Source organism: Arachis ipaensis, chromosome B01 (assembly GCF_000816755.2).
Source record: "Arachis ipaensis cultivar K30076 chromosome B01, Araip1.1, whole genome shotgun sequence".
Lineage (NCBI taxonomy): Eukaryota > Viridiplantae > Streptophyta > Magnoliopsida > Fabales > Fabaceae > Arachis > Arachis ipaensis.
Window position 1 is genome coordinate 37,823,437 of NC_029785.2, and position 8,953 is coordinate 37,832,389.

Below are 8,953 nucleotides of genomic sequence, written 5' to 3' on the forward strand. Positions count from 1 at the left end.
TGACGTTTTAAGTTTTATTTATGTTTATTTGAGTTAGTGTTAATTTTTGCATTGGTTAGTTGTAGTTTTTTTTTTTTGGTTAATTTTTGTAATTTATGATGTTTTACTTTTATACACAAAATGTTACATTAGTTATGGAGTAGATTTTCCTTTTCTTGGCTTGGGATTGAGGAATATGTGATCTTGAGTCATTAATATCTAATTTTAATTGATAATTTAAAGGTTTTTTCTTATATGGGTAATTTAGAGTTGTTAGCTTACTTTGTTTTCACTAACATTAACATTTTACTAAATTCAATTAGTAAGTTGGTTAAAACTTGTGTATTAAAGTCAATTATGTCTACTTGACTTTTTTTAATATGTACAAGTTAATGAAGTGAAATTAACTCTTAACAATTGTCATATTCGTAGTTAATGATAAGAATAGTGATTCTTGGCTCTCAATCTTAGCCAAGACCGCATTTGAATTTTCTCTTTTATTAGTTCATTGCCTAAATCATTTTCTAGTTTAATTTATTTGCTTTCTAGTATAATTGTCTTTTTAATTGTTGCTCTTTTATCACATACTTGATTAGTTACCCCTTCACTTGTTCTTTGATTTTATTTTCTTGCAATTTAGTTATTAATTGCTCTTTTAAATTCTAGTCAATTTACTGTTCCGTAATTGCGCTTAACCCCGCCTCCGAAATTCATAACCAATAATTACATACCTTATTGCAAATTTAAGGGAGAACGACCTGGAATTTAATTCCAATTATTTTTTTGAACTTTGTGACAAATTTTACTAAACTTTGAGAGTGTTAAATTTTAGTCTTTAGCACTCGTCAAGACATTTTTTCCTCTCTATTACAATTCTTTTTAAGTTTCTATAGGAAAACTAAACAAGCCAAACAACTACAAGTGTGTTTAGAAATTTTAATGAGATGAAATTGAATTGAATTCTTGAAAAGATTGATTTGCAATTCAATTCTCATCAAATATCAAATTTAGAAAGCAAAAAATTGAATTGAAAGTGAATCTTTAAAATATGTTTAACATTATTATTTTAACTTCAACAAAAGGAATTGTTGCTGCTTTTTTTCATTTTTCTTTTGCTTCTTTCCCACTTTGGTTCTGAATGCACCAACAATAAAGTCTTCTTCAATCACACTTGTGTTTTGCCATTATTGCTTTCAATCACACTTCTTTATCGTCTTCTTCAATTGTTTTGCTGCACTTTGCTTCCATGATTGAACGTTACTATTTCTCTCATTCTCGTGCGCTGCTCTGACATTGTTTGTCTCAAACTCTCGTGCACCTTGCTCCATCGTCTTCTGCAGTTGTTTGCCTTCATATTTTGTGCTCTGCCATTTTTGTTCCTTACTATTTCTTTCCAACTTTTTTAGGAATTTCCTTTTTATTTTCTTTTTTGAAATGTGAGTGCTTGAGCTGTGACATAAAATGGGAATGTGAGGAAGAACAGATGAAATGATGATACTAATGATGATAATGGTCGAATAGTAGGGGTAGTATTGATTTAGTACGGGTTCTTGTTGAGTAGAAAGGGAATAAGTTTTAGATAATGTTAGGGTTATCTTTTGGTATTTTAATTTTTTAGCGAGAATATTTTTGGTATATTAATTTTTATGTATCAATTTATAATTTTTATGTATCAATTTATGAGAATGGAATTAGAAATCAGATGTACTTTGATCTTTTATATATTATATGAGAATCGAAATCTTATTAGAATTGAAATTAGTGTTTCTTTTTACCAAAATATGAAATAGAATTTCAATTCTCTAGAGAATTCTCTTCGATATGGATTTTATATAGAAAAATAAACACGTTATAAATCTCATAGAAATGGTTGAAATTAAGCAAGGTAAACTTAAAGATTTTATCCAAACTCGTTAAAAAGATACAAAAATTATAATTCTTAGGACCATAAAAATATACATATAACATCATAATTTATAAATAAGCAAAATTCAGTCATACTTTTTTATTCGATAGAATTGAGAACCCAAAACAAAAATGGGATACCAATGAATGATAGAACTCATATAAATAGTATCAGTGTTCGGTTGCTTATTGAGCCGGTTGGTCGTGAGAGACGAGACCTGAATGTGAGTGATGCTGAGAGGAATGACGTCGACAATCGTCGGCAGGTCGACAGGTGGGACCACCTGCAAGGACACTCCGATGTCGAAGTAAACGTCCGCACGATAAGGTGGCTAATTAGGGTAAGATGTGACGTACCTGGGGAGAGGGATAGGTCGTCTCCCTTTATTCTTGCTTCTCAAGTGGGCCCTTCTGCTCAGGCCCATTTGTCAGAAAGCTTTCGTCAGCTGTCCTGACCTCCACTACAGGATTGAGTCGTGCTAGAGACATTTTGGCTTACTGGGGTCGGGTACCTGTTGGTTCGTGAGTCCGTCGGATGGACCTCCGATTCTTATTAGGCTGGCCAGAACAGTGCCCCTAATGCGACAAGTTGCGAGGATTGCGATTGGCGCATTAACCTAGCTTGTGTGTTTGCGTGTAGTTATCTTTTTCTGGTCGCAAGCTCACTGGCGGGAATCATGCTTCTAGCGCTTTCTTTGTGCACGTGAGCTGCACCTAGTCGCTACTTGGAGAAGTCGCTTTGGTTCCCATGCCAGGAGCATTTAATGATCTTTATGTGATTTGAAAGCTAGCAGAAAGGTCAATTTTACCCCTGACCTTTCGCGCTTTTTCTTTGATGGTTATCATCCTATATTCTTATCTTCCTTTCATTTTTCATTCGCCTTTTCATAACTTCTACTACCATTATTGCCATTTCCTCTTTTTCTTCCTCTGCGATTTGCTGCTTTCGTCTCTAGATCGTTCGTAAATTTCACGCTACTGCCGCAAGGAATTTGTCATTGCCTACTTCTTGCATCCTTCTTCATTACAGATACTGGTAAGTGATTATTCTTTTGTGTTTACTTTTCCTATTTTGGTGCTTTTCTTGCTTCTTTTTTTCCATTTGTTGTTATGTCTTCATTTGTTACTGCTTTTTGTTAGATCGAACTAGTGCCTGCTAGATAGCTTTTAATAGGGGTGTCATAGGTGTCTCTTTCATGGTTTAGGCTTAGAATGGTGTAGTATATGATAACAATGGCGTAGAATAACTTAGCTTTGGCCTCGGAGTTGCTTCTGACTTCTCGATTTAACTTAAGTGGTGCCTCACTGTAGGTATGGCGCAGCGACCTCCGACGAATCATTATGCGTGGTGCACTTCCGACGTCACAAGCACATCCTCTCGAGTAAACGCAAAGGAATTACAAGAGCTCCGTAATTCAGGAGCGTTGTGTGGTGGTGGCGCCGAGGAGGCGAATTACGAGGCCCTAGTGCCGAGACCCTAGGAACGCGTTTGCTAGCTTAACCTCGAATCTCCTCGCGTCCCAGATTGGATGTGGGTTTATAAACCCATGTTCACCACATTAGGTGTTCGGCTTCCCTTCTCCTGGCTCTCCTAAATAGATGTGAGGTTGTGCCTTCATAGCTTCATCCCAATAGTTGGGTCACCATCCAGTGTTTCGAGATGGTTTGCGAGTACTTGGAACTCCCAGCCACTGTGGAGGTTTTCCTCTATTTCTTCCTCCTTACCAATCCTTTCCAGGAAGGAAAACACAAAAAGGCTACCTTTCCTTCCAGTCATGCAAAATTGGAGGATCTTTGGTCTTTTTAAAGATTCCTTCTACGGCTTTAAAGAGACATTCTTTAAGATGAGATTGGCTCAAGGCCAGCACCCCTTTTGGCTCACACTTGAAGGAGAACGGGGCATTCCGACTTATTGGAGTTTTGGCGTTGGCTCCAATTATATAATTAAGGTGACCTACGATGGCATAGGTCGACAGAACCAATAAATCACTGACGTTTTATTAGCGATATTTGGTTCAAATAACCTTAACCCCCATCTCTTAATGCGTGACCGAGAAGCTGGCTGGGAGTCTGTCAGTTAGTTCATGTTTCTTGTTTCTTATTGTTATCCTTCCGTTCTTCCGATTATCTATTGTTGTTCTGTTGCTGATGTTATAACTTGTTTTCTTTTTGTAGTTGGGATGGCAGCAAGAAACACTTCACTGAGCCGCTTGATGACCCACCTCTTCCCTGGTGATGACGATGACATCTCGGATACCCCTACTCTTGAGATTAAGGTTCCCCATACTGGCGAAGCGGAGGTTCAATCCTAGCCCATGACTGAGCCACCTCTCGGGAACAATGCCTCAGAGAGAGTTGACTTTGGGAAGGGGGTTGTGATTGAGCAGGCGTCTGGTGCTTGGGAAGATGAACCAGAGGTGATCGTCATCCCCAATCCCAAAAAAGGAAACCCAACTTCAGCCGAGACAAGTGCTCACCGCGATGGAGAAGAATTTCAACGCAGGGTTCTTAATTGATTCCCAGCTGTTGCTGGTTACTGAGTAATTCTTCTGGGATGAAGATCTAGATGCTCAGGTGAGGTGGACATACCAGAGCCTTCTTCGGAACATCACCATCGCGAGGAAGGTGGAGTTGGTCTTGGCTCAGTGCCAGGTTTTGGAGGGAAAGCATAGGACCACCCAAAGAGACATTTCCAATTTGTAGAATGAAGGAAAAGCCATAAGGGTTCGACTTGAGGAGGGCGAGAAAAAGCTAAAGGATGCTGGCGAGGAGATCCAGCGCTTTGCCGATCGGGACCTTATTCTTGGCAAACAACTTAACGATGCGTAGGGTTGGGCTATTGCGGCAGAGAGAATAAGGTGAAGGAGCTCGAGAAAGATCTGGCTGAGGCCGTGAAGTCAGCGGATCTTGATCGCCTGGAGGCCACTAACATGAAGATGAAAAACAAAGAAAATATCAAGGATGCCTGGGACGCCATAGTTGTTACCGAGGAGGCGATCAAGGCCCAGGTTTTGCTGCTTGCCCCCGACTTCAACACCTCTGCGGTCGGTGCATTCAAGATGATCCAGGACGGCAAGATTGTTGACCTATCGAGGAAGTGACTTGTTTTAAAACCGAGATTTGTAGCTTAAATCCTTTTGTTATCGGGCGGATGTGTCGCCCTTTTGTACTTTGATTTTGACTTGATGTATTTTGTTGGGCCGATGTGATGCCCTTTTGAACTGCCAATTTAAGGGCCTGTGAATTTCGTAAAGTTTGCATGTTTGATATGTATTGTTCGTTTACTATTATGTCATTTCTTTATTTGGCCGCTTAGCCGTATCTTGATGGATATCCGTGTGTCGACATGCAAGGGCTCCTAGGGTGATCATCCCAGAAAGCCGTATTCATATCTTGATAATAATTTTCAAACAATAAATTCCAACACAATATACAAGTAGTTTTGCAAAAAGTGGGCCTTATTGAAACCCCTTGCCGTTGTTCCGAGCTGACGACAAAGGAAAGAGTACCCCTTCATGATAATACAAGTATATTCGTAAGATTAAAACAAGATTAAAACAAAGCTTAAAACAAAGTAAATAAACATGAACGCAAGATATAAAATGAACACGAGAAAGGAAGGTAACCGAAATGAGGCTGGCAGTCAACATGTGGTCAGGAGATCGTCTAATCCTTAGGAGTAGAATCTCCTGAGATTAGCTACATTCCAGGTTCTCGGTACTTCCTTCCCGTCTTTACCTTGTGCCTCCTTCTTTCTATAAGGCCCTTCCCAATTGGAGGAGAGATTCCCTTCCCCTGGGGTCGACGGACCGATGTCGTTGCGTCGCAACACCAGGTCTCCTTCTTTGAAACTTCTATTATGAACTGTGCGGTTGTAGCGTAGTGCCAGCCTTTGCTTTAATGTCGTTTTTGACAAATGGGCCATTCCGCGACCGACGCGTACGCGTGCCGTACGCGTACGCGTCGCCTTCGCCGCCCAGTTTCAATTTTCTTTCTCCCTCTCCCAATCCTAATTCTCTCTTGTTCTTTTATCCTTTCTTTTTTCTTTCATAATAATATTTGTCTCTTTCTATTTTTAGTTCTTCTTTGCTTGAGGACAAGCAAACCTTTAAGTTTGGTGTTGATGCTTCGCTTAAGGGTTCTCTGTTTATTCATATGGCACCAAAAGGGAGGCGAATTATCTTCACTGAGGAGCACAACCTGAAGAATAAACGACCGCCAGGATAACTAAGGTGGTTGAGTTCCTTTCATTTTTTATTCCTCCCCTCGTTGTCTATGTTATGTTTCGATTTTCTGCTATTTTGCTTTGTTTGTTGCATGATCCTTTATTAGTTAGAATCCTAGGTCTAGTTTAGTTTTCTCTTAATTGCTTTAATTCTGAAAAGATGTCTCATGTATTACTCACTGAGCTTGAATTCAAAATAAATAAATAAATAAATAAAAAAATATATACAGAAGTGATGTATTGCATGAGAAAGTGGGTCTATATTGAAGAATAGTCTTATTTACTTAAATGTGGTGGTATTTTCTGCGATTCTGAATGCATGACATGAACAGTGCATATTTTTTATAGTGAAGTTTATGAATGTTAAAATTGTTGGCTCTTGAAAGAATGATGAAAAAAAGAGAAATGTTATTGATAATATGAAAAATCATAAAATTGATTCTTGAAGCAAGAAAAAGCAGTGAAAAACACAAAGCTTGCGAAAAAAAATGGCGAAAAAAATACAAAGAGAGAAAAAAAGAAAAAGCAAGCAGAAAAAGCCAATAACCCTTTAAACTAAAAGTCAAGGGTAAAAAGGATCCAAGGCTTTGAGCATTAATGGATAGGAGGGCCCAAAGGAATAAAATCCTAGCCTAAGCGGCTAAATCAAGCTATCCTTAACCATGTGCTTGTGGCGTGAAGGTGTCAAGTGAAAAGCTTGAGACTGAGCGGTTAAAGTCGTGATCCAAAGCAAAAAGAGTGTGCTTAAGAACTCTGTGCACCTCTAACTGGGGACTCTAGCAAAGTTGAGTCACAATCTGAAAAGGTTCACCCAGTTATGTGTCTGTGGCATTTAAGTATCCGGTGGTAATACTGGAAAACAAAATGCTTAGGGTCACGGCCAAGACTCATAAAGTAACTGTGTTCAAGAATCAACATACTGAACTAGGAGAATCAATAACACTATCTGAATTCTGAGTTCCTATGGATGCCAATCATCCTGAACTTCAAAGGATAAAATGAGATGCCAAAACTATTCAGGATTGCAGTTGTAAACCCCACTATAAGAAGAGACATTAGCTTAATCGAACTCTCATTCTCATACAAATTCACATCCTAAGCTTATATTAGTTTTGGTTGCTTGAGGACAAGCAACAATTCAAGTTTGGTGTTGTGATGCGTGAGCATCTTTCCTATCTTTTCCTACTAATATTTGCATCTAATTTGTTGAGTTTAATAAAGAATTAATTATCTTTTAGCCAATATGGATGCTACTTTGAGTCTTTTGTAATTTTGTTTATTTTAGGTAGCATTCGGCGGAATTTGATGGAGTTTCTGCAGCACAAGAATCAAAGGAGATGGCAGCGAGGAGCGACGCGTACGCGTGACCGACGCGTACGCGTAACATGCGCAACGTGCAGAAAACGCAGAAAGACGCTGGGGGCAATTTCTGGGCTGTTTTGACCCAGTTTCTAGCCCAGAAAACACAGATTAGATGCTGCAGAATGGACAAATCAAGTGGTCCCCACCCATCAGCTGAAGACTTGTTAATTAATTCGAATTTAAATTCAAATATTATTTTAGGAAAAGATATTATTTTAATTTTAATTTTAGAAATTTGATTTTTAAATTACTAGGATTAGTTATAAAAGGGATCCCAACAGGGTGGTTCCAACACAACATTTAGACCACAACATTATTCCAATTTACAATTTACAATCCTTATTTTCTACTCTTCTGAACCATGAGCAACTAATCCTCCATTGTTAAGGTTAGGAGCTCTGTCTATTTCTATGGATTGATTTTATTGCTTTATCTATTTTAATTTATGTATGGATTTATAATTTAAGAATGGTTTTCGCTCTTCATCTTATGAATTTGGGTGGAACGGAAGTATGACCCTCTTTCTATTTGAGTTCTTGTAAAACTTGAAAAATCTCTTTACTTGAACAACAGCTTGAAAACATATTCTCCTAAATTTTAATTATCTGGATTTAACGGGATATGTGACATATAATCCTTTTATTTTTGGGTAATTAGAATTTTTGTGGCATATAAACTGGAATTTGATCATGTAGCTTCTAATTGGAATTAATTGACCAAGGAATTGACAGTTAGTAAATTTTAGAGGAGACTAGAAAGGTCTAAGGAATTAGGGTCTAGTCACATATAGTTTGCCATAAATTAAATTCTACATATTAAAATAATTAGTAAGAAAAGTTAATCCGAAAAAATAGATAACTCTGAAGCCTTAACTATTTTCTCATATTTTATTCCTCACCTATTCACCTGCCTATCTTCAACTTTGAATTTACATTTTAATGCTGTTGAACTTCCAATACTATTTTCTGTTTGTCTAACTAAGCTTATCAAATACTATTGTTGCTTAATCCATCAATCCTCGTGGGATCGACCCTTACTCACGTAAGGTATTACTTGGTACGACCCGGTGCACTTGCCGGTTAGTTTGTGGGTTATAAACTCCGCACCAGTCTCCATGGGACAGGGACCTCAATCCCTACCCCCGCCCTATTTATTACACAAGGTCCCATCTCCCGTTCTCGCGGGTAAAACACTATCCCCGTATCTGTCTCTCAACGAATAAATTTCCGCAGATATCTGTCCCGCCGAAAATTTTTGCCATCCCTAATAAAAGTGTTTTGTAACCGTAGATTAATGGTCTTGTGTTTTAAGCTTGTTATTACTATTTTGTCCATAAAATATTTTATGAAACGAATTAGACACCAAAATCAGTATTGAATATATATATAATGGGAATACAAGAATTTGTGTCTATTTTTTTTTCTAAAATATCCTTCGTTATAATTTATAAAAAATGTTATTTTCAAGATTTGAATCTAAGAC